Source organism: Lissotriton vulgaris, chromosome 5 (assembly GCF_964263255.1).
Source record: "Lissotriton vulgaris chromosome 5, aLisVul1.2, whole genome shotgun sequence".
NCBI lineage: Eukaryota > Metazoa > Chordata > Amphibia > Caudata > Salamandridae > Lissotriton > Lissotriton vulgaris.
In genome coordinates this window covers 49,817,504-49,844,667 of record NC_141693.1, presented here as the reverse complement: position 1 = coordinate 49,844,667, position 27,164 = coordinate 49,817,504, and positions in this window count along the sequence as shown.

The following is a 27,164-nucleotide window of genomic DNA, read 5'->3' as shown; positions in this document are numbered from 1 at the left end:
TGTCACCTCGTCCCCCCCCCCACCCTTGTCCCCTTTGTCCCCCCCACTACAAAATCTGGGGGGGATATGTCCCCCGCGTCCCCCACACTTCCTACGCCCATGATAGGAACAAACTAATTCCAACCACACACCCTCCACGATGTAGCGTAATATCCATCTGCTTAAGTGCTTCAGTGCCCCACACTAGGGCAGTAAGCGCTATATAAATGCTATAATGTAATACATTGCCGCCCATGTCCATCCATGGCTACAGTAAAGAGCCTGGCTTGAATTCGAAAGTAAGCAGCAACCGCAGCCCTCGGAAGGAAGGAAGAGAAAGAGAAGCTGAGCCTCGGTGATGAGGAATAGCAAAACATACCAATTTTCAGTACGTTTAGCATTTCACTGACCAGTTACAGCTTATAAAGTTATTTAATTAAAACAATGGATAAACATGTTTATTTGAGGTTTAATTCAGGAAAAAGCAAACACTCATAAGGAATACAGGTTTATGTAAAGCGTGTGAAATATAAGGAGGATCAACATGTTACCTTAATGCTTTTACTCTCATTGTTCAGAAATCCATGATTATTGTTAGCCTCAAAGATTGAGGTCATGAATGCAGGGCTCCTCCTGTACACATGTGTTAAGCAGGGCTCAGAAGAGAAAGGGACTCTTCAGGAGAATCTATACTCACGGAAACCCACAAAGGCTCCTTCCTATTCATGTCAGACAGCTAGCTGCTCAATCATAATATAGCAAAAAGAAGAACTGGTAGACAGAATGCAGAACAATATCATAAATTCACCCCAGTACAGAGATCTGGGCCTAAATCCATTGTTTCTTTGCTCACCATGCCATTCCAGTTTGGAGCCAGCCATATGCAAATCAGTCTTGATCCTGCACCCAATGGGAACAGTCCAGCCCGAACTGCCAGGCCAGGTCCTCCCTGGACTGGAAACAAGCATCCTAGAATTAGTTTGGGCTTTCAACCCTCATCAGCCAGGATAGCTTGATTCCAGTGGCATGGAGAGCACGGGACTCATGTCTGAGCATACCTGTCCCACTCGGAGTGACAAATGCAAAAAGAACAATTGGTGGACAGAATGCAGAACAATGTCATAAATTCACCCCAGTACAGAGATCTGGGCCTAAATCCATTGTTTCTTTGCTCACCATGCCATTCTAGTTTGGACCCAGCCAGATGAAAATCAGTCTTGATCCTGAGCCCAATGTGAACAGTCCAGCCTGAACTGCCAGGCCATACGTATTCAAGTGTCCTTTCCTTCGGGAAGTGAACACAAAGCAGTACCCATTGAACTATGCACATACCATATTTCTCTTTGATATGCATGGTACATGTTCTTTGCAGCAGGCATATTACCCCTCTGCACTACCTTAGATGAGTAAAACAGCCACTAGACAGAACATGCTCCCATCTCTCTCCAGCAGGTACATTGATCCCCAAAGTTATCTTGGCACTTGTATTGTTGACCGAAACCTGCTGAATATACAAAGAACTTTGCAGTGTTTTTAAAACTCCTGCACATGTACAAAACCGCCCCCCCCCGCAACTAAACTGGCCCCCTACCCTCCCAGTCGCCCTGGGAAACGCCTGCTCCTGCCCTTTCACTTCTCCTGTCCAGTTAGTACTCCTGCTCATGCTCGATCAACACTCCTGCTTCATCCATTGCCCTGCCCCCTCCTTCTCCTGGCCCGTCACTTCGCCTGTCCCTTCACTCCTCCTGCCCCATTCACTGCTCCTGCCCCGTTCACTGCTCCTGCCCCGTTCACTTCTCCTGCCCCGTTCACTGTTCCTGCCCCGCTCACTGCTCCTGGCCGGTTTCCACTCGTGCCTAATCACTGCTCCTGCCCCATTACTTCTTCTGCTTCGTCACTTCTCCTGCCCCGTCACCTCTCCTGCCCCGTCACCTCTCCTGCCCATCACCTCACCTGCCCATCACATCACCTGCATGTGATGTCACCTGCCCCTTACTTCTTGTGCCCGGTCACCTCTCCTGCCCTGTTGCCTCTCCTGCCTCATCACTTCTCCTGCCCCGTCACTGCTCCTGCCCTGTCACTGCTCCTGCTCCGTTCACTGCTTCTGCCCCGTTCACTGCTCCTGCCCCGTTCACTGCTCCTGCCCCATTCACTGCTCCTGCTCCGTTCACTGCTCCTGCCCCGTTCACTGCTCTAGCCCCGTTCACTGCTCATGCCCCGTTCACTGCTCATGCCCCGTTCACTGCTCATGCCCCGTTCACTGCTCATGCCCCATTCACCGCTCATGCCCCGTTCACCACTCCTGCCACGTTCACTGCTCCTGCCCTGTTCACTGCTCCTGCCCCGTTCACTGCTCCTGCCCCGTTCACTGCTCCTGTCCTGTTCACTGCTCATGCCCCATTCACTGCTCCTATCCTTTCACCGCTCCTGTCCTTTCACCACTCCCACCCGGTTGCCGCTCTAGCTCATGCCCGTCACCTCTACTGCCCTGTCACCTCTCCTGCCCGTCACCTCCCCTGCCCCATCACCTCTCCTGCCCCATCACCTCTCCTGCCCCGTTATTTCTCCTGCCCCGTCACCTCTCCTACCCGGTCACCTCTCCTGCCCTGTCACCTCTCCTGCCCCGTCACCTCTCCTGCCCCGTCACTTCTCCTGCCCCGTCACTTCTCCTGTCCAGTCACCTCTCCTGCCCAGTTACCTCTCCTGCCCAGTCACCTCTCCTTTCCTGTTGCCTCTCCTGGCCCGTCACTTTTCCTGCCTCGTCACATTTCCTACCCCGTCACATTTCCTACCCTGTCACATTTCCTACCCCGTCACTTTTCCTGCCTCGTCACCGCTCCTGCCCGTTCACTGCTCCTGCCCGATCACTGTTCCAGCCCCATCACTTCTCCTGTCCCATCACATCTCCTGCCCCGTTCGCTGCTTTTATCCGTTCACTGCTCCTGCTGGTTACCGCTCCTGCTCATGCCGAATAACCGCTCCTGCCCATCACTTCTCCTGCCCCGTCACCTCTCCTTTCCTGTCACCTCTCCTGTCCCGTCACTGCTCCTGACACATCAACTCTCCTGCCCCGTCACTTCTCCTATCCGTTACTCTCCTGCCCGTCACTTCTCCTGCCCGGTCTCCTCTCCCACCCTAGTACCTCTACTTTCCTGTCGTCTCTTCTGTCCAGTCACTGCTCCTCCCCAGTTCACTCCGTGTATAACATTGACAAATTACATAAGGTGTTAAGTTCCCCACAGTACTTTGTCTGGGGAAAGCTCCTCTGTAATCACTAACTCAGCATGAAATGCAAAAAAGGCAGAAGGTGGCGCATTGTCATTTGAAAGGGGATAATCGTCCTCAATCGGAATGACAATGGGCCTGCCCTCGGTCTGTTAGAGCTCAGAGAGGGGCTGCTGCAGCCTCTGGAGTTCAATAGAGAAGTGCGAGCCGCCCCTGAAAGTTGAAAGAAAAAAGTTATCGTTTTAAAATTTGACTATTCTTGCCGTTCCGGGATGCTTTTTTGAAAGTAAGAAGTAGGGGAACAGACTGGAATCATTTTTAGAAGTAGGGGAATGCCGTGCCGTGCCCTTCCGTCCCCGCCCACTTCTACCACTGGGTACAGTGAGCACTCCCCTGAGCACCGGCTATAAAATACAATCTCAACAAAGGCATCATAATTAGTACACAAATAGTAAGAAAGTGCATTAGTTGTGTGCAAGCCATAGTAAACATGTGTTAAAGGCCCAACAGTGGGGCTGGGAGAGATCTGAATGCAGGGCCCTCTTAAGTATTTTCAGGGCCCTGGGAAAGGAAGATTTTGGGGCCTCGCTGTTCAGAAGAAATTAAAATGTTGTTACCTATTTTCTACTAATTCAAGCCAACATGAGGCCAAACAATAGAAAGATAGCTGAGAGTCTTTCCTAGGACCTAAACATTTCTAAACAAGCATTGGGACAGCCAATTGGTCTCGCCTTTGGGACCTTGTAAGTGTTTAGCAAGCCCTATTGGCTTTGCAAATATGTTTAAGCTATTTTGTAGATAAGTGTGGCTTGTGTGTAGCAAAGTTATAGTAAAAAGTGTTATAAGCATTTTGTTACCTTTTCTATAATTAAGATGATATGTATAACTGAACAACCTTAAGAAAAAAAGAATATAAAAATGTTTATATTTTTCTTTTTTGAGGGGGAATGTTGGCAACTATTTCCTGCCTGTTCTATTGGTTGTTTTGGTTCGTGTATCCCAACACATCATGAGTGCTCAGTCGAGTCCCCGCCAGTTCTGGCTGCTCGTGGCCGCTTTAGTGACAGCGAAACCACACCAAGGCCTTGTATCCTGTAGCAGTCCCCTGCACCCACGACAGGTCAAGCCCCAGTTCACGAAACCCCATTAGAGCGACGGAGCGCATTCATAATACTGAATGGATTCGCGGCTTTCATTGGTGCAGCAGGTGCTGTGGCCCTGGGCCAATGGCGCTCGAGGGGCCCACAGCACCCCAATCAGGACTGTTTTATGACCAAAACAGCTGACAAAAGCAAACACAGCTGCCCAGCCTTGGATATATCACCAGTGCAGATGGCAGGGTACAGGAGGATCTTTCTCATCTGCATGCTTGGTGTAAATCACAACAGACTTCTAATTAATGCTATTTGCTCCAACATATCCAAAAGCAAAACAATGTGCCATTCTTCTAACTAGCATAGGTTATCTTGATCCTGCAACAAGAAGGAAAACGTGAAATCAATATTAGGTTTAACAGTGAAAGGTTTTTGAACAGCTGAGAAGTCCTCGTAGTTAAGCCAACGTTAGGAATGCACATTCGGTTAACGTGAATACATTATACGTGATAAGATTATACTCCATTTACACAAGTGTTGCATCTTTATACGTCTTTATCCACACATTAACACATGGATTAACATATGATTAATAAAGATTGCAAAGCACAAGCATTTGCAATGCAATAGGTCTCGAATTAGGAAAGTTTGAGCTATTGGTCTTGTAAATGACAATTTTTTTTACTTATGTGTTGGTTTTGAAAATAGCTAAATTAATAGCTTTGTCATTTACAATGCCAACAGTTATAACTTTCGCGAATGTGACACCTATAACCTTGGGTTGCGCTGAATGATGCTGTGGTGCTGCTGAGTGGTGCTGTGGTGCTGCTGAGTGGTGCTGTGGTGGTGCTGGGTGATGCTGAGTGATGCTGTGGTGGTGCTGAGTGATGCTGTGGTGGTGCTGAGTGGTGGTGTGGTGGTGCTGAGTGATGCTGTGGTGCTGCTGAGTGGTGCTGTGGTGGTGCTGAGTGATGCTGTGGTGGTGCTGAGTGATGCTGTGGTGGTGCTGAGTGGTGCTGCGGTGATGCTGAGTGATGCTGTGGTGGTGCTGAGTGATGCTGTGGTGGTGCTGAGTGATGCTGTGGTGGTGCTGAGTGATACTGTGGTTGCGCTGAGTGATGCTGGGGTGGCGCTGAGTGATGCTGGGGTGGCGCTGAGTGATGCTGGGGTGGCGCTGAGTGATGCTGGTGTGGCGCTGAGTGATGCTGGGGTGGCCGCTGAGTGATGCTGGGGTGGCGCTGGGTGGTGCTGTGGTGGTGCTGAGTGATAATGTGGTGGTGCTGAGTGAAAATGTGGTGGTGCTGCGTGATAATGTGGTGGTGCTGAGTGATGCTGGGGTAGCGCTGAGTGATGATGTGGTGATGCAGAGGGCAGAAAGGCACAAAAAACGAGTCTAACAGAGGGCAGAAGGGCAAAAAAACAAGGGTACAAAAATGCTGGCGGTGTAAATGTAGGTATTGGGGACAACGTAACACCAGCGTTTTTTTTAATAGAGAATTGCAGTACGGGTTTGTTTTTCACAAGAAAAAAAACGTATTCCTTGAAAACAAGACTGGGAGGAGGGAAGGACAACAAGCTCTTGGCATTGCTGTGGGGAGGGGGGGAGGAGAAATGCGAGACACAGCCTGGCAGCCGTGAAATGTGTGAAGCAGGGGGCAGAACTGAGCTACTGGAGGACTGGTTCAGATTTGAAAGGCATACTTACATGGCCTGTCTCCAAAAAGTTAACAGCTTTGGTAAAACTATACAAGTCGGGCGCCACACTTTGTATTTATGATGTGACTTGTATCACATATTTGGATGCAATGACGGAAACAGCAAAATACAAGTCGGGCGCCACACTTTGCATTTATGATGTGACTTGTATCACATATTTGGATGCAATGACGGAAACAGCAAAATACAAGTCGGGCGCCACACTTTGTATTTATGATGTGACTTGTATCACATATTTGGATGCAATGACGGAAACAGCAAAATACAAGTCGGGCGGCACACTTTGTATTTATGATGTGACTTCTATCACATATTTGGATGCAATGACGGAAACAGCAAAATACAAGTCGGGCACCACACTTTGACTTGTATCACATATTTGGATGCAATGACGGAAACAGTAAAATACAAGTCGGGCGCCACACTTTGTATTTGTCACGATCGCGCATGGGGTCGGAACTACAATTCCCAGCAAGACGCGAGCCGGAACTACATCTCCCATGATCATTCACGAGTATCGCAATATTACGAACCAGGAAGCATAAGAGGAAAGCCTTTCTAGAGATCGGCGTCGGGAATTCCTCCTGTCCAGTGCTCTGGTGTCAGTTGCTGATCTTCTATGGGTGCGGTAAGGGTGCTTGTACCAGGATTCGGCCGCTTTTGTATTCACTTGATTTTGAGGTTGTGTTGGCAAATGCCCACACGTGTTCTTGTTTGACCTACTGTGGGTCAGTATTTTTCCAAACAGGATTTGACCCGGTCGGTATTGTCGGCCGATGGAGAAGTGGATGATTGGTAATCCACGGGTATCTCCAGTTCTTTTGGGTACTTTAACTTTGTGGCATTCTGGAATTAGAGCAAGGAGCTCTCCCTTAAACTTCAGACTACAAGAGGTTTCTAGCCTCGGATGCGTTGCCTTGAGTGCATTACCTACAGGGCTTCTCACCTACCGTTTTTCTATTATTTCTTGATGGAGAATGTGTTCAGGATGTACAGTGTATTAACCTTTGTTGTCTCTGACTTCCTCTATTAACAGGGGTTCTTCACGAGTGGTAGTGGTCTACACTCAATCCCTGTGAAGCATATCAAGAGTGAGTTAGGGGTATGCTCGTGTAGCGTTATCCTCTCAGTTGATGCCTTGTTGTATATGTTTCCTATAGTGGTTGTTATATGTATATTTTGGATTTGTATTATTGCAGCAACTCCCTTAATACCATCATCTCTACTATCAACCATCACCTGCTTCTACACTGAAGTGTATTTTCCTTTTCAGGTAGTTAGAGAGCTAGAAGTAATAAGGGAAAGGTTACAGTGTGATCATGGCAATAAGAATGATAAGGTATTCATGATATACGCTTTTCTTTGTGTTTTCCAGATCTCCCTCCCTGCTGTCCCCTTCCTTTCCTTCCTGATCCCAAACCCCCATTTCTCCCCCACTTAATCCTTCCAATGCACTGTGCTATTACAGCAACTCAGTCATTGGCTAGATTTAGAGGTGGAACATAAAACGTCAAAACGATCCTGAGGACATCCAGCATAACAGTATTTATGATGTGTATCACATATTTGGTTGCAATGACGGAAACAGCAAAATACAAGTCGGGCGCCACACTTTGTATTTATGATGTGTATCACATATTTGGATGCAATGACGTAAACAGCAAAATACAAGTCGGGCGGCACACGGATGTGTGACGATATTCGCAAACCGTAATAACGTATGGTATTACAACGTAGTTTTAACATCGGAAAAACAATTACATAGCACACAATTACATCGCATGCCGTTACCACTCGATTGCTGTGTCCCAGATGGTTAGTGGCATTACAACGCAGTAGATGATATCGCCTTCCGTTACTACTCTTTTTGTTTGCCAGAGTCTAATAACTCCGCCAAACATGATGGCTTGGAAGGCCCAATTCTAATCTATGATGGTCGGCGATGTAACAGTTTTGGCTCATGGTCCCAGGTGGCATTCTGACTCCTCCGAGCACAAAGCTTTTTCAATATCATATAATAGCCATAGTTGCTGTTTATTTATCTTGTGCAACTAAGAACCACTGAAAAAGCCAATCGTCTTGACTTGTACTTATGATGTGACTTGTATCACATATTTGGATGCAATGACGGAAACAGCAAAATACAAGTCGGGCGCCACACTTTGTATTTATGATGTGACTTGTTAGAACTGGCTATTTCTGGTAGGCTAAGGCTGACGCCATAGCCGGGCAGAAACCACCATTCTAGTCAGGGCAAGGAAGTCACACGCCAAGATAACCTCTGCTCACCCCCTTGGTAGCTTGGCACAAGCAGTAAGGCTAAACTCGGAGGCAATGTGTAAAGCATTTGCGCCAGCGCACAACAGCAACAACATACTAGGCACACCACAGAAGAGACTCCACACAAGGTTATTATAAAAATAACTTTTGTATTGTAAAAACACATCAGATAAAATCACACATATACATGGTGCCAACTGGCACGGGCAATATTCACAGGGATTATGTACACAAGACAGGGCCACAAGGGCCACTGTCATATTCAGATATAGCACTTCTAGATAAAATGTAGAATATCAAATCACTTCTAGAATAAAGAATAAATGTAACATAAAATAATAATCAAAGATAACCACCAGTAACAGGAACCAGGACCTTACTAGGACCACCTGTACTAAGAAAGAAGAACCACCTAAGTATCACACAGCATTAGGGGTCTAAGAAAGGATACATTACCCATGATGTAATAAACCTACATTCAGAGGAGTAGAAAAGACAACCACCTAAGAATAACCACATTTAGAGGTATACACCAGAACACCTTACCCATGATGCATGAACACATTCAGAGGAGTAATAAAGAGAAAACACATGACGCCCAAGACATTCAGAGGTGTTAAGAATAAAGCACATGATGCAATAAAAATACATTCAGGGGTACAGCGCAGGAAGACACATGATGACTAACCATTCAGAGGTGCAGCGCATGGAAAGGAAGACACATAATGCATAAACATTCAGAGGTGCCTAATAAATCAATAGCGCAAAAACTCACATAAGCAATAACTATTAAAAAGCATAGAAATCACATTGCGCCTACACTACATAAGCCACTACCTGTGGCAGTCCCTAGCCCAACTGGCCTTGTGGGGCAAAGATGCCCTGGGTCCAAAGTCAGGGCGCGCTGCCATGCAGCGCCAGTCCAAAGTACAAAAAGCCTAAACGTGGCAGGTGCCCACAAAGTGCTGGGCACCTGGGCATCGCAATAAAATAAACTGCGACAGGGTCCTCACTGACCCTTGGGCGCAAACTGCGCCATGCTGGAGCCACACAGGCTCTGGGACACATACACTGTGCACGTTGGAGCCACACAGGCTCTGGCCAACACTGGTCAAACGTTGGAGCCACACAGGCTCTTAAAAACACATATGGCCCCTCTGAGCCACACAGGCTCTCTCAGCGTTGGGGCGACCCACTGCCATCCGGGGCCGCCCTGACTCTCCATTTACTTCACCAAATGCCCCCAGAGCCTCTCAGGGCTCTAAATACAATAAAATGGGGCGGGGGAGCCTCTCCGGGCTCTGTGCACGTTGGGGCGACCCACTGCCAAACGGGGCCGCCCATGAAGCCTTCATGGCTTCCTTCTGGCACTCTGCAACGTTGGGGCGGCCCACTGCCATATGGGGCCGCCCTTGAAGCCTTCGTGGCTTCTCTTCATCGAGCGCGAGCTCGCGCTACTGCGGGGGAGGGGCGGACACCGACAACGTGTCCCGGCGCCCCTCCCCTGCTCTGCCCCACTCCGCCCGGCCCCAGCCCAGACTCACCGGGCCTCGGGGCGGCTCCTCCGGACGGCGGCTCTTCTCTGCTGGCGGTGGGGGCAGGCACCGACAATGTGCCTCGCGCCCCCGCCGCTCCTCTCCTTACTCCGGCCTCCTCAGATGCCGCCGGGCTCCCTCAGCTCACGGGAGCCCGGCCGACCCACCGCAATACGTCCTCTTCTCTCCCCCGGGCAGCTTCTCTCCTCTCGGGCTGCGGGGGCGGGACTTCCGGCCGGCCGCGCTGGGATTGGCCGGCCGGCCATCCACTTCCGGGTCGCTGCGGGCAGCGCAGCGGCCCTTCTCCTTTAGGCAGGCAGGCGGGGAGGCATTTTAAAATATCGGTAATACCGGCGTGGGCAGCCGAAGTTAGATAACAAGTAAGAATAAGCGAGGTGGGCACTCGCCAGGCTGGCAAAGCGCTCCTCAGCGCTAGAATCAAAAATAAAGCGCTCGAAAGCGCTATGGGCAATAAAGCGCTCCCAAAGCGCTAGAACAAAAAGTACAAAGGGTCCTTCCAGAAATGCAGCTCCACCATGCTGCACAAAGGTCCAGAGAGTCCCAGGGGGCAAAGCAAAGTCCCCCCCATCAGCCCAGCAAGGCAGAGGGGTCCCCCAGGAGTCCAGGAAAGTCCATCAGGTGCCCAGGGCTGGGCAGAGCCAGGGATTCCCCTGAGCTCAAGCAGCAGCAGCCCCTGGCAGATTCAAGTTGAAAACAAGAACAATTTGGAAGGGGATACAACCCCTTCTTATACAGTGCAAAACCTTTGAAGTTCTTTGAAGTCCTTTGAAGCAGGCAGTGTGAGAACCAGCTGGACTGGTTTAGAGGGAAGTCCCCTTCAGTATCAGGGACAGAGGTGTCAGTCGCCCAGCGGGAGGTGGAGCCAGCTTTGTAGTTACACAGGAACAGCCCTTCACTATCAGGTGCCATCTCCTCCCACTTCCCTGGCAGCAGATGCTGCCTTTCATCCATGGGCTGACTCAGACAACCTCCTGGGCTCTCCAGCCCCTGTCATCCTCAAACCAGACAGTCAATCCACAAGCAGGCCCATGCACTCTGGGCCAGGCTCACCAGCCAATCACACGCTAGCACCAACTTGCACAAATATGCCAACTTCCAAAAGTAGGACTTCTAGACTAGACACAGCCATGTCGCATACATCATTTTGCAGCATTCACTCTCACGAGTTGATACATACCAAACTCGCCCCTGCACTCCCCACACATCAGGAACTACCATGGGCATACATACTCCCCATTCATTCCTATGGGAGGGCAGGTCACTCACCACACATACAGAGAGCTCATGCACTTTACACTGTACCACAGTGAAAAAGTGCGCAGAGGCCTAAAATCACCAACACCAGGTTCCATAAATAGGCTAGGAAAACGCAAAAAGTCTAGGGGTGAACCTGCCTAATGGGCCGGGTCCAACACAACCCCCTTCCAGCCAAAACGCAGGGTAGATCAATCACACCACTGATGGGCTTCACTGCTTTGGGCGACAAAACCACGGACACGGCCTCGCACAGCAGGGACACCGTCCAGTTTTTCGCCACTCTGAACCTACATGGTTTCCTCCAAATAATAACTCTCTGACTCAACTAGGGTACCCCACTGGTACACACTAGTCATCCACAGCCAAGACCAGGCCATAGGCCATCCAAATCACATGTCCTAACTAATCCACAGAGTGGGGGGTAGTAACCCCTGGCACACAATAGCCATGCTCCACTCTCTCTCTCAGTGTAGCTACAACCACCACTGATCCAACAACCTAGGGACCATACCCTCAGGCTGACCAGAGGTCACGGGAAAGAATGCCCCACCCTACCTCTACTTCTGGGTTTCCGCACCCTCACAGAGAAGCACTCACCAGAACACAATTCTCCTACCAGATCAGGACCTCACTCCATCACTGGTCTACCACCTGGAAACTATTCCACTTCTGAGGTACAAAGCACACAGCACAGTCCCTCTTCAAGCAGGTGGGGGGGCACAGCACACAGCAAAGCCCCCTTTCCTCTACCTTGGTGGAAACAACAAACTGCAGGTGAGCCCCAGAACACACAGCAAGAGCAGCCCCCTCAGTCTCTTCAGCTGATCCACTTTGGTAGAGATTCCTCTTGACCTAGAAGTTTCCTAATCTCCCAACCTAAGATCTAAACCCTCAGGTTACACCGGGGTCAGAAGTAAGGACACCGTCCCTCTGCACCCCCTTCCAGTTCCAGTATGTCTCAGGCTAGACAGAGCACACGCCAGCGGCGTATCAGCGACACACTCTCCTCCAGTACTCTTCCCAGGTCAGGCCACAACCCCAACCCGGCTTTCCCCCCTCCTCGGGGAACGACCTCCAGAGGCCCCACAAATGGTCAAGCACTCTAGACGGTCAAATGCTCAGCGAGCCAGGACTTCTGCACTCTCCACTTAGGAGCGGTACTGCCCAACACTAGGACCGCCGGAGTTCTGGTTACAGACACTCCCCGTCCTCTAGACACAGGAAGATCCTCCTCAAATGACCTATGTACAGCTTAGGCCCCTGACCTGGCGCTCCCTTAAGGAACCCTCCAAGCCCTGAGATAGGGTTTCAGGCCAACGTGGGACACACCGTCCCACACTCACTCCGCCTCCACTGAGACAGGGCGTGAGCCCCTACACCCCTACCATACTACTGGGACCAAGCTGGGTTACACATGAACCTCTTCCCCTTTACAGGATCATCAGATACACAAGCCACTCCTTTTGGAACCACTCCCTAATGCCTCTGCAAGACATCTAGCACACCGCCAGACATCCCCCTTCTTGTCCAGTGCCTCTGCAGGACCTCCTGCACACCACCAGAGGTACACCTCTCATGCAAGCTTTTTAACAAAAAGAAAACTCACACCAACTCCTCCAGTTCAGCACATCACTCATTCGCACAAACCCCCCCCTCGGACTGGTAAGGCAGTTACTACCACCCCTGATCACTCAACCTGACCACACGTGACACAGGTACCAAACTCTGGGAGAGGGGAATGGGAATTAACACACTGGACACATTAAAGCTGCCACCACTGGATCCTACCACACTGGGGAATCCAGACACACACACTACACTCAGGGAACAACCACCCTCCTGAGCTAGTCATTTCTCCTCACACTCCCTCTCTTCCATCTACCCACACAGGGACAGGATTTGGGATTGGACACGGGACCCAGCAAGGGATTCCTAATCTATGGGAACCTCCCCCCTCTAATGGCGTCCCGCCCTGTCACTTTCTCTCATCTGCCACTAAACATAAAGCGCAGAAACACATTTGAAAATGACACTCTTGAGGAAAAAAATCAAAAACAATAATCCCAAACTTGTGACTATCTGAAAAAAACAATTGCAGAGTTTTGTAATGTAGCCAGTTGTCGCTATGGCACTGCGCAAACACAAGTCCAAAATCCGCACCGCTGACCAACAATGTTAGAACTGGCTATTTCTGGTAGGCTAAGGCTGACGCCATAGCCGGGCAGAAACCACCATTCTAGTCAGGGCAAGGAAGTCACACGCCAAGATAACCTCTGCTCACCCCCTTGGTAGCTTGGCACAAGCAGTAAGGCTAAACTCGGAGGCAATGTGTAAAGCATTTGCGCCAGCGCACAACAGCAATAACATACTAGGCACACCACAGAAGAGACTCCACACAAGGTTATTATAAAAATAACTTTTGTATTGTAAAAACACATCAGATAAAATCACACATATACATGGTGCCAACTGGCACGGGCAATATTCACAGGGATTATGTACACAAGACAGGGCCACAAGGGCCACTGTCATATTCAGATATAGCACTTCTAGATAAAATGTAGAATATCAAATCACTTCTAGAATAAAGAATAAATGTAACATAAAATAATAATCAAAGATAACCACCAGTAACCACTGGTAACAGGAACCAGGACCTTACTAGGACCACCTGTACTAAGAAAGAAGAACCACCTAAGTATCACACAGCATTAGGGGTCTAAGAAAGGATACATTACCCATGATGTAATAAACCTACATTCAGAGGAGTAGAAAAGACAACCACCTAAGAATAACCACATTTAGAGGTATACACCAGAACACCTTACCCATGATGCATGAACACATTCAGAGGAGTAATAAAGAGAAAACACATGACGCCCAAGACATTCAGAGGTGTTAAGAATAAAGCACATGATGCAATAAAAATACATTCAGGGGTGCAGCGCAGGAAGACACATGATGACTAACCATTCAGAGGTGCAGCGCATGGAAAGGAAGACACATAATGCATAAACATTCAGAGGTGCCTAATAAATCAATAGCGCAAAAACTCACATAAGCAATAACTATTAAAAAGCATAGAAATCACATTGCGCCTACACTACATAAGCCACTACCTGTGGCAGTCCCTAGGCCAACTGGCCTTGTGGGGCAAAGATGCCCTGGGTCCAAAGTCAGGGCGCGCTGCCATGCAGCGCCAGTCCAAAGTACAAAAAGCCTAAACGTGGCAGGTGCCCACAAAGTGCTGGGCACCTGGGCATCGCAATAAAATAAACTGCGACAGGGTCCTCACTGACCCTTGGGCGCAAACTGCGCCATGCTGGAGCCACACAGGCTCTGGGACACATACACTGTGCACGTTGGAGCCACACAGGCTCTGGCCAACACTGGTCAAACGTTGGAGCCACACAGGCTCTTAAAAACACATATGGCCCCTCTGAGCCACACAGGCTCTCTCAGCGTTGGGGCGACCCACTGCCATCCGGGGCCGCCCTGACTCTCCGTTTACTTCACCAAATGCCCCCCAGAGCCTCTCAGGGCTCTAAATACAATAAAATGGGGCGGGGGAGCCTCTCCGGGCTCTGTGCACGTTGGGGCGACCCACTGCCAACCGGGGCCGCCCATGAAGCCTTCATGGCTTCCTTCTGGCACTCTGCAACGTTGGGGCGGCCCACTGCCATCTGGGGCCGCCCTTGAAGCCTTCGTGGCTTCTCTTCATCGAGCGCGAGCTCGCGCTACTGCGGGGGAGGGGCGGACACCGACAACGTGTCCCGGCGCCCCTCCCCTGCTCTGCCCCACTCCGCCCGGCCCCAGCCCAGACTCATCGGGCCTCGGGGCGGCTCCTCCGGACGGCGGCTCTTCTCTGCTGGCGGTGGGGGCAGGCACCGACAATGTGCCTCGCGCCCCCGCCGCTCCTCTCCTCACTCCGGCCTCCTCAGATGCCGCCGGGCTCCCTCAGCTCACGGGAGCCCGGCCGACCCGCCGCAATACGTCCTCTTCTCTCCCCCGGGCAGCTCCTCTCCTCTCGGGCTGCGGGGGCGGGACTTCTGGCCGGCCGCGCTGGGATTGGCCGGCCGGCCATCCACTTCCGGGTCGCTGCGGGCAGCGCAGCGGCCCTTCTCCTTTAGGCAGGCAGGCGGGGAGGCATTTTAAAATATCGGTAATACCGGCGTGGGCAGCCGAAGTTAGATAAAAAGTAAGAATAAGCGAGGTGGGCACTCGCCAGGCTGGCAAAGCGCTCCTCAGCGCTAGAATCAAAAATAAAGCGCTCGAAAGCGCTATGGGCAATAAAGCGCTCCCAAAGCGCTAGAACAAAAAGTACAAAGGGTCCTTCCAGAAATGTAGCTCCACCATGCTGCACAAAGGTCCAGAGAGTCCCAGGGGGCAAAGCAAAGTCCCCCCCATCAGCCCAGCAAGGCAGAGGGGTCCCCCAGGAGTCCAGGAAAGTCCATCAGGTGCCCAGGGCTGGGCAGAGCCAGGGATTCCCCTGAGCTCAAGCAGCAGCAGCCCCTGGCAGATTCAAGTTGAAAACAAGAACAATTTGGAAGGGGATACAACCCCTTCTTATACAGTGCAAAACCTTTGAAGTTCTTTGAAGTCCTTTGAAGCAGGCAGTGTGAGAACCAGCTGGACTGGTTTAGAGGGAAGTCCCCTTCAGTATCAGGGACAGAGGTGTCAGTCGCCCAGCGGGAGGTGGAGCCAGCTTTGTAGTTACATAGGAACAGCCCTTCACTATCAGGTGCCATCTCCTCCCACTTCCCTGGCAGCAGATGCTGCCTTTCATCCATGGGCTGACTCAGACAACCTCCTGGGCTCTCCAGCCCCTGTCATCCTCAAACCAGACAGTCAATCCACAAGCAGGCCCATGCACTCTGGGCCAGGCTCACCAGCCAATCACACGCTAGCACCAACTTGCACAAATATGCCAACTTCCAAAAGTAGGACTTCTAGACTAGACACAGCCATGTCGCATACATCATTTTGCAGCATTCACTCTCACGAGTTGATACATACCAAACTCGCCCCTGCACTCCCCACACATCAGGAACTACCATGGGCATACATACTCCCCATTCATTCCTATGGGAGGGCAGGTCACTCACCACACATACAGAGAGCTCATGCACTTTACACTGTACCACAGTGAAAAAGTGCGCAGAGGCCTAAAATCACCAACACCAGGTTCCATAAATAGGCTAGGAAAACGCAAAAAGTCTAGGGGTGAACCTGCCTAATGGGCCGGGTCCAACATGACTTGTATCACAAATTTAGATACAATGACGGAAACAGCAAAATACAAGTCGGGCGGCACACTTTGTATTTATGATGTGTATCACATATTTGGATGCAATGACGGAAACAGCAAAATACAAGTCGGGCGGTACACTTTGTACTTATGATGTGACTTGTATCACACATTTGGATGCAATGATGGAAACAGCAAAATACAAGTCGGGCGGCACACTTTGTATTTATGATGTGACTTGTATGACATATTTGGATGCAATGATGGAAACAGCAAAATACAAGTCGGGCGGCACACTTTGTATTTATGATGTGTATCACATATTTGGATGCAATGATGGAAACAGCAAAATACAAGTCGGGCGGCACACTTTGTATTTATGATGTGTATCAAATATTTGGATGCAATGACGGAAACAGCAAAATACAAGTTGGGCGGCACACTTTGTACTTATGATGTGACTTGTATCACATATTTGGATGCAATGACGGAAACAGCAAAATACAAGTCGGGCGGCACACTTTGTATGTATGAGGTATATCACATATTTGGATGCAATGATGGAAACAGCAAAATACAAGTCGGTCGGCACACTTTGTATTTATGATGTGTATCACACATTTGGATGCAATGCCGGAAACAGCAAAATACAAGTCGGGTGCCACACTTTGTACTTATGATGTGACTTGTATCTCAGACTTGAAAGGCATAGAGACTAAGTCTAACAGGGGCAGAAAAAACGCGCCCGCGAAATGAAAGTAAATAAACGCAGCTGCGAAATGAAAGCCTTTGATGCAGCAGGGGGCGGAGCTGATCCCTTTGAAGTGAAGCTGCTGGTGGCACCACGCTGGGGAAGCAACAGATGGCTGGATTTGATGTGGTGATGCGAGGCAAGCAGGCAATCGGATAGAACCGCGGTCACGAGACCACATGCACTTCTGGAAATCCGGTTTTGAGAGCTTAGTTTAGTTCTTAGTTTAGCCCCAATAGTCTCATCCTGTTAATTCCTGGCGGAATGGAATAGGCGAGACCTAATAAAGGGGCTTATTTACAAGGCCCTTGCGCCACTTTTGCGTCTATTTTAACATGGGGAAAGTGACGCAAAGGTGGATCAAGGGGCTTGTAAATCTTCCCCAAAATGTTCGCTGCTGCAGGTATATAAGAAGAGATGTTATGTTTATGTTTGTTTAAAATGTCACAGACCATGTTATCTTTTCTGTATATTACTTCGCTTGGATAAATGCAGCATTCAATAATGAATGATGCAGATTCAAGGGGTGGGAGAGAACTAATACGTAACGTATGTTATTTAACATGGTTACCTATGGTCACGCCGAATAAAGTGGCTTTATATTTGGGATTGTGCAACACTTAATAGCATGCCGCATTTCTTAAGATTTAGCCTCAACTATGTTTGTATGCGAGATACCCCTCATAACGATTTCCATTAATGGGTACTATTTTTACCGTATTCGCATGCGGGGTCTAATTTCCATCATGCCGCATCTCTTAATGTTGAGCCTTTACTACGGTTACGTGAACAATATGCCGTTTGTGATTGAGCACTGGCTACGATCCTCACTACTGGGGATAGCCTTTAATTCAACTGCCGGGCACTGTGGTCACCCTAACTAAATGTAGTGCATGGCATCTAGGTGCTTGAATAGGTGATATACAAGTTTCTTAATATCGACTTGCTATGGTGTGTTACATTTTTTAGGTCTGCCTCTTGTATTCAGCCCATATACCGCCTCCCTCTCATTCCCACCGGTGTCTGTTTTCTTCTTTCGTTTCTCGCCCTGCCTTCATCCCTCTTCCACCCACCCATTTGACCTCTCTCCGCCATCTCCCATTCCCCCACCCACCACTCCTTTTGTTCTCATCTCAACCCTTTAGTCCCCCTCTTCTTGTCTTTTGCTACCCACCTCTCACCTGATAATTTCCCCTCCCCTCAAATCCTGCATGCCATCTTACCCCTCCACTATAACTCTTCCCCAGCTTCATTTTCTCTGCCCCTCCCCATCACTATTTTCTACACTGCTCCTCCAACTTCCTTCAGTGTTGCCTTTCCACCTTCCTTCTCTTTTCCCCTTTCTTATCTCCCATTCTCTTTTTTAACCCCTCTCCACCACTGACTCTTTCCCCTCCTCTCTCATTCTCTCTCTTCACTTCTTTCACCTTTGCCTCTCTACCAACCCTCTCTCGTTTACACTTTCGCTTCTTGCATGTCCTACCCAGGAGGTCCACCTCCCTCCATCATCCCTTCTCTACCCCCTACTCTGCTTTCCCTCCTCTCCCCCTTCGCCCCATCTATTCCTCTTTTATTCTAATACCTCAAAAGTGTTTTAATGCATGATGCAATGGCTCTTTCTCGTAATATAAACCACCTAATCTTATCACACTCACCTACTGCAGACTAACATTGGCAAAAATAGAAAAGTCAATGTAATAGCTCCTGCCAGTCATACATATTTTCGGTATGTTGCAAAGCGCCTAATGGCTCCTTCCGGCAGGGCCGGACTGGGAACCAAAACTGGCCCTGGCAAAGAGCTCGACCGGCCCCCCCTGGGAGCGGCAGAGCTGTGTGCCAGGGCCGGTTTTGGCCGAATTTGTTACAGGGGCCGATTTTGCAGCTATGCTGCAAAAACGCCCCTGTAACAAAATCGGCTCTCAGATGCCCAAAATCGGCCCCCACCATACCGGCCCAACGGGGAAACGCCCGGTGCCCGCTATGGCCAGTCCGGCCCTGGCTGCAGTGGGAGAAATTTTCCTTGCTGTGATACTGGTACAGCTGAAATACACGTATATGTGTAGATATCAGTGCTTAGAAGGTACCGGAAGGCAGGGCCGGACTGGCCATAGCGGGCACCGGTAAATCCGCCGGTGCGCCGCACGGGTGGGGGCCGGTTTTGGGCCTCTGAGGGCCGTTTTTATTACAGGGCCGTTTTTGCAGCATAGCTGCAAAATTGACCCTGTACCAAAACCGGCCGATAACCGCCCTGCCAAAGAGCTCGGCGGCACCTCCAACCCCCCCCAAGTGGGGAGGGGGACCGGCCGAGCACTTTGCCTGGGCCGGTTGTGGTTCCCAGTCCGGCCCTGACTACATATAAACACATACACTGCGGAGTGCCAAAATACCGCAGATCTAATGACCAGAAGCCGCATCCATTTATTGGGCCAATCCTTAACTTAGTCAGATGCCTCCGTGAGTATTTCCAAACAAGTCCAATATGGAGATGTAAAACGGACACCATGTTGAAACACATTTAAAGAATAAGCGGCGTGAAAGGGAACGGCGTCACCAACAAACACAAGCACGCTTTGCGCTTAAATGTCTCACATGCACTGGCCATAAACCGCATTCCAAAGGTCTTTGGTAGACTTTTCTTTTCCCCTTACTATAATTTCGCCACAATGCGCAAGCGCATTGGCTCAGCGAGACCTAAAAAAAGGCAGTTACTTCATCATAGGAAGGGGTATCACAATTACAGCATACGCTCCGTTGTAGGCATAGCGAAGGTGCACACTTTGGAAGGCATATTAAATATGTATGGAGCAACACAGATTACAATTTATGTTTTCATATATATTTATGTCCATCTATATAGCCCTATAAAGCAGTGGATGCTTGCAGAACCACATTAACAGATATTTAAAACAAATAGTGCACGCATCAAACATTCAATATTCGTGCCATGCAATAAAAAACATAGTAATTTAAAAAAAACGTAGCTTTAGGAGCTATGCACTGGTGTTATCCTTCCTATCTAGAACTCAAAGTTAATCTCGTCAATGACGTACCAGGACAAATGTACTTACTTCCGATATACCATAGAAAATGTGTCAGGGAACAGGAGTGCCGTTTCACATGCAGTGAACAAGAGCGCCCTGAAGCAGTCTTGCCGCTATGCGAGTGCTATACAACACTACTAAGCCAGGAATGATCACAAATTGAAATGGGAAAACGACATTTGAAAGTTATTTAACCTTTTGTCACTCAAGTGCATGTTCTACACGTGTTACGGGCAGGGGCGTAGGAGACACTAAATTTCTGGGGGGGACAGGGACAACCTTTTGGACTTTCCTGTGTCCCGATACAAATCGACCACTGTCTGGAACCGTACACTCCGTTAAAAGAATACAATTGAATAGTTTTGTAGTGAAACATTTATAAAGGCAGGCATGTAGTCATAGTTTGCAAGTATGCTTCAATTCACAAAGTAATAATAATATAATAATAAAATAATTAGACCAAATGTGAAAAAACATGTTTTTGAATCTTACATTTTCATGCACAAAGCAAACAAAGATGGGATTAAAAAGGAAGAACAAACTGAATGCTCTTTGTGACATGTGCATGATTGTGAGGGACTGTACAATTTACTTGTGAAGAAGCACATCTTTCCAACTGTCAAAATCAGCAACTGCACCAGTACATGGTGGACTCGGATCTGACCTCTCCATAAGTATTGGGAAAGAAGGCAGACTAGTGGGTCCGTACCAGAGTGCAACAAAGGTCTCATGGTGGTGCTGACCAGAAGAAGCAAGATTATTCTAAGGCCCAAGAGAAAGGTGGGGAGAAATCTAAAGAAAAGAGTCTTCTGAATGTCCTTCAAAATCTTTCTCTGGGGGTAGTTCCCATTCCTTTTCCTACTCTAACAAGAAACCTTGGTGCTATTTGGGTAAGGAAAAAGGTAAAAGGGCAAAGGTTGCCGATTGCTCTAAGTCTAGCACCAATACTGCTACTACTACTCCTAAACCTCCTAGTGCCCCTAGCAATAGCACTGGTAGTAATAGGGCCCCCAAGAGTTTAGCTGGGTTAACCTTGTGTACTAAAGTGGGTTCTGGCCTAGTCAGGACATCCACTCAGGCTGTTTGATGGTGGCACTGAGCTTGCCACCCTTATTGTAAGTCCTACTAACTTGGGAAAATACAGACAACAGCCTCTCATCAATGGTCAGGAAGCTGTGGCATACAGGGACACAGGTGCCAGTGTCACCATGGTGACAGAAAAACGTGTGTGCACTGAGCAGATTCTACTTGGACAGAATTACCAAGTGACCAATGCTAACATTACCAGGACAGATCATTCCATGGCAGATGTCAGTCTCAGCTGGGGAGGGGTAACTGACCCAAAGAGAGTTGTGGCATCCCCGACCTACCTGTGGACTGTCTACCGGTCAATCATTTGGAAACTTCAGACTGGTCTGAAGTGGAGTTCAGGACTCATGTATAAATTATGGGAATTTAAGCCAGTGTCTTTGCTGTCACTAGGGCTAAAGCCAAGAAGTTAGGCACTGAAGGAGCTCTGGATCCTGAAGAAATAGACCAAACAGCTCCCAAGAGAGGGAGCAAGAAGCATAAAGATGTATTCTCCTCTCAGACTTACAATGAGAATCAGCCCCCTCAGGGAGATGATCTCAGTACTTGTGAAGGAGCTGTACTAGAGGAGCTTGGGCCTGACAAGACAGAGCAACTGGGGTCAGGGGTCTTTCAAGGGAAGACTTCAGCCTGGAGCAGAAGGCCTGCCCCTCTCTTGACCAACTCAGACATCAAGCTGCTGCTGAGAAAGCAGGACATTTTAGTAGGTCCCACAGAACTTATCAGGAAGAAGGGCTCCTGTTTTCTGAAAGTAGAGACCCCAAGCCTGGTGCTGCCAGGAGGTTGGTCACACCTATGAAGTTCAGGGGGTTCTTATTGACCCTGGCACATAACAATCCCCTTGCAGAACATCTTGGGTAAAGCAAGACTTGGCGCAGGCTTGTCCCTTACTTTCATTGAGGACACCAGGGAGTTTTGTCAGTCCTGGGTCACCGTCACCTGTCAAGCCAGTGGTAAGTCAGTTGGCACCACAAAGGCCTCCTTAATCCTTCTGCCAGTGGTTAGGGTTCCCTTTGAGAGGGTAGGGATATACGTTGCTGGTCCCTTAAACCCTCCAACAACATCTGAACATAGTTTTATCTTAGTGGTGGTAGACCATTCCACTAGATATCCAGAGGCTATTCCCCTTAGGACCACTACAGCTCCTGTAGTGGCCAGGGCTCTCCTGGGAATCTTTTTCAGAGTTGTGTTCCCTAAGGAGGTCTTGTCAGACAGAAGTACTAACTTCATGTCTAGCTACATCACTGCTGTGTTGAAAGAGTGCGGTGTAAACTATACGTTTTCCACACCCTACCATCCACAGGGCAATGGGGTTGTTGAAAGGTTCAACAAGACCCTCAAAGGTATGATCACGGGACTCCTAGAAAAGCTGATGGGAAAATGGGATGTCTTACTACCGTGCCTTCTCTTTCCCTACAGAGAGGTTCCTCAGAAGGGGTGGGCTGCAACCCATTTGAACTTCTGTTTGGACATACAGTTAGTCCATTATGTATGGTCAAAGAGGATGGGAGCAACCTCTCAAGCCTCCTAAATAGAACATAGTAGACTATGTTCTTGGCCTGCGTTTTCACATGGCTGAGCATATGAAGACGGCCAGCAAAAACCTAGAGGCCAGCCAGGAGCTTCAGAAAGATTGACATGACTAAAAGGCTGTACTTTCTGTTTACAGGCCAGGACAGAAAGTGTGTGTGTTGGGGCCTGCGGCCTCAGCAGCTCTCTAAGAAAAGTGGAGTGGCCCCAAGTTTTCCTAGGTACTCCAAGAAGTCCCCACAGGTTACCTGATGTGATTTGCCCGAAACCTTTTGTTAACAGGGCTGACATGAGGTTGTGAGGTTTTGTAATTCTCGAGTCTGACTCCATTTTGTTCTGTGCCACCATTTTGTGTTGCCCTCACGTAGGCCTGTGAAGGTAGCCTGGTGAACAAAGTGGCCTGGCTTTCTAAGTTCATGTATACATTAACTAGGTTTCTTTTTGACTATGAAATGAACTGTAAGAAATTGACCTCTTCACCTGAAACTGACCTCGCAAAGCCAATTTCCCTGATCGGTCTTTGTCTGAGATTGCCAATCAATGTTCATGACATCGTTAACTTTTAGTTCTCCATTCACATGCCTTATCTTGTTGAGCATCTGTTACTGTTTCTTTTTTATGTTTCTTCATTACATGGGTTATGCTTTCAATTATAGGTTTGACCGGCTTGTGGAGATTGAATTTGGGACATTCCTAATAATTAACTTTTGGGTTGGGATACTGTAAATAGAGTTTTTGTTATGTGACACTTTGTTTGAAAATGTACCTTATTGGCTAGAATTTTGTGCAGTGGGTGTACATTTATAATGTGAATATTGGGTATAAAAGGAGACGTCTCGCCTTAGTAAAATGAGCAGTCTCCTGAGAATTTACACTGTGATGTATTTCTAGGATCACTGTTACTAGCTGCAGCTAATAAACTTGGTCTCTGATGCCATCCAGAAGTATTCCGTGTCTCTGTATACCAAGACAGGTGAACTCGAAGATCTTAGGCGTGCCCCTGACGCCGCTGGGTTAAACCCTGGTTCTTCACTTGCTCATGGCACTGATGAGGGACAGGAGGAAGAGAGTGATCTTCTCCCTAATCTCCTCTCTCAGGACCCTGACAACGGATCAGTTGAAGGAGTAGCCTTGGTAGACAGCCTCACTGATCTACAGCAAGCTAATTGTTGACAGGTTCTCAGTTTTCTGGTCTCTTTTCTCTGACACCCAGTCAAACCACCTGGTGTACCCATGAAGTGGACACAGGTGACACCATGCCTGTGAAGAGTAAAATTTACAGACAGCAGACTGCATCCGGACAGAGTTCCAAAAGATGCCAAAGTTGGGAGTCATTGAGGCTTCAGATAGCCCTAGGCACACAGGAAATTGTGGCAAAGCACTGTGGCTGAAAACACAGCTCTTGTCTTTTGGTATGTACCAGCCTTCCTTGTCTCGCCGTTTTTCATGCCTTAACGGTTTATTGTGAACAGTCTGCTTGTCTATGTTTTTACTTTACAGCCGGCCCCCTTTACACTGCTGTCCTGACCCATACTGTCTTACTTTACAGTGGTGGACAGTCTGCCTGCGCCTGTTTACACTGCTCTCCTGCTACCAGAGGCCTATCAGTGTGTCATGGACCCCAGTGCAAGAAAGAAAATGGGTCCTTCAGGCCAGTGAGTCCCAGCGACCCTGTGTGCTGTGGATAGTATGCCCTCATCTCTCTTTACCCTTCTCTTCTGGTGTACAGCCTACTTATGGGTCTAAACTGTTATCCCTTATATGCAGTCTATTTTTTGACCATCTTTACACTTCTGTGTCTTGCCTTCATTTAGACTGCTGCTCTGGTGTGTACAGTCTGCCCCGTACCAGTTTTCCGCTTCTGTCATGGTGTGTACAAACTGGTATGGACTTTATTTTACGCTGCTTTCCATACATATACAGTCTGCCATCTGACTAATTCAAGTGGCCAGGATACCAGATGTGGCCTAACGCAGAGTGTCTGACTTTGCAACTGGGCACTCAGGTTAAAGTCCCGGCGTTGGCTCACTATGCTGTGACTCTGGGCAAAGCATTTCATTTCCCCGTACCTGGAAAAAACATATGAATCTGACATTATGTACTATAATCTAGTGTTCACATGAAGCACTGTGATCCCCTTTGGCTAAGTTTACGCAATATGAAAACTACAAAAGTGTACAAAATAGTGGGTGGACACCCTGGGACATGCCTGAGAGCCAAGACTTCCCCTCGCAAGCCAGGACCTCTGTCTTACAATCTAGGCTTTCTAGCCACCAGTACCTGGTCTGCCACCCATGTGTCGTCTAAGCAGGCAGACTGTTAGGCTATTAGGCAAAATGTTACTGCTAAGTAATCATAGCAACCGAGCATATCCTCCCACTCAAGAAGCCACTCTCCATTCATATCACCTCTGGCCGTCTGTGCTCCTTTTCTTCGTGAAGGTCTGATACACAAGGGCCTGACCTGCCAATACTTTGTCTTTGTGTCTTATAGAGCCACAGATGTCATTATTTTTATATTTCAATCTAGAAGTCACATTGGTTTAGGCACCGTGCACTAGCTGTGCTTCATGTAGCCTTGCACCTGTCACTGTGTGTGCCACACAATACCTTGCAGCACTGTGCGCCTATTGCATTCTGGGCATCTTTCTATTCCTTTACTTTGTGTGCCTCTATTCCAAATACCTTTCTTGTTTTCAGGAATGCAGTAAACAGCACATTTTACATCTCATGTGCTCAGAGCGCCAAACATCTGAGTCCCTTAACAAACATTACACCAGCATTGTTTTCCCGCATAACACAAAATTAAAGTTTGTTAGGGCGCCCACGGAGATGGTCTCACTGGGCGCCACCAACTCCAGTCAGCAATCCACAAACTACTTCTCTTGCTTTGTGGTAGAAGTGCAGACTGCAGGCAGTGGTGGCGGCGAGGGCAAGGTGTGAAAACATTCTGGTAGCTTTTGCAGCACAAAAGGGAAGGTCACGGGTCAAGTACAGGGCCATTAGCAGGTCAAAGCACTCGCGCTGCGCTTTGACATATCAATGGCCCTGCCACAGACAGAAGAGAGGGGGAAAATACTTTCGTCACCTCGTCCCCCCCCCCCACCCTTGTCCCCTTTGTCCCCCCCACTACAAAATCTGGGGGGGATATGTCCCCCGCGTCCCCCACACTTCCTACGCCCATGATAGGAACAAACTAATTCCAACCACACACCCTCCACGATGTAGCGTAATATCCATCTGCTTAAGTGCTTCAGTGCCCCACACTAGGGCAGTAAGCGCTATATAAATGCTATAATGTAATACATTGCCGCCCATGTCCATCCATGGCTACAGTAAAGAGCCTGGCTTGAATTCGAAAGTAAGCAGCAACCGCAGCCCTCGGAAGGAAGGAAGAGAAAGAGAAGCTGAGACTCGGTGATGAGGAATAGCAAAACATACCAATTTTCAGTACGTTTAGCATTTCACTGACCAGTTACAGCTTATAAAGTTATTTAATTAAAACAATGGATAAACATGTTTATTTGAGGTTTAATTCAGGAAAAAGCAAACACTCATAAGGAATACAGGTTTATGTAAAGCGTGTGAAATATAAGGAGGATCAACATGTTACCTTAATGCTTTTACTCTCATTGTTCAGAAATCCATGATTATTGTTAGCCTCAAAGATTGAGGTCATGAATGCAGGGCTCCTCCTGTACACATGTGTTAAGCAGGGCTCAGAAGAGAAAGGGACTCTTCAGGAGAATCTATACTCACGGAAACCCACAAAGGCTCCTTCCTATTCATGTCAGACAGCTAGCTGCTCAATCATAATATAGCAAAAAGAAGAACTGGTAGACAGAATGCAGAACAATATCATAAATTCACCCCAGTACAGAGATCTGGGCCTAAATCCATTGTTTCTTTGCTCACCATGCCATTCCAGTTTGGAGCCAGCCATATGCAAATCAGTCTTGATCCTGCACCCAATGGGAACAGTCCAGCCCGAACTGCCAGGCCAGGTCCTCCCTGGACTGGAAACAAGCATCCTAGAATTAGTTTGGGCTTTCAACCCTCATCAGCCAGGATAGCTTGATTCCAGTGGCATGGAGAGCACGGGACTCATGTCTGAGCATACCTGTCCCACTCGGAGTGACAAATGCAAAAAGAACAATTGGTGGACAGAATGCAGAACAATGTCATAAATTCACCCCAGTACAGAGATCTGGGCCTAAATCCATTGTTTCTTTGCTCACCATGCCATTCTAGTTTGGACCCAGCCAGATGAAAATCAGTCTTGATCCTGAGCCCAATGTGAACAGTCCAGCCTGAACTGCCAGGCCATACGTATTCAAGTGTCCTTTCCTTCGGGAAGTGAACACAAAGCAGTACCCATTGAACTATGCACATACCATAT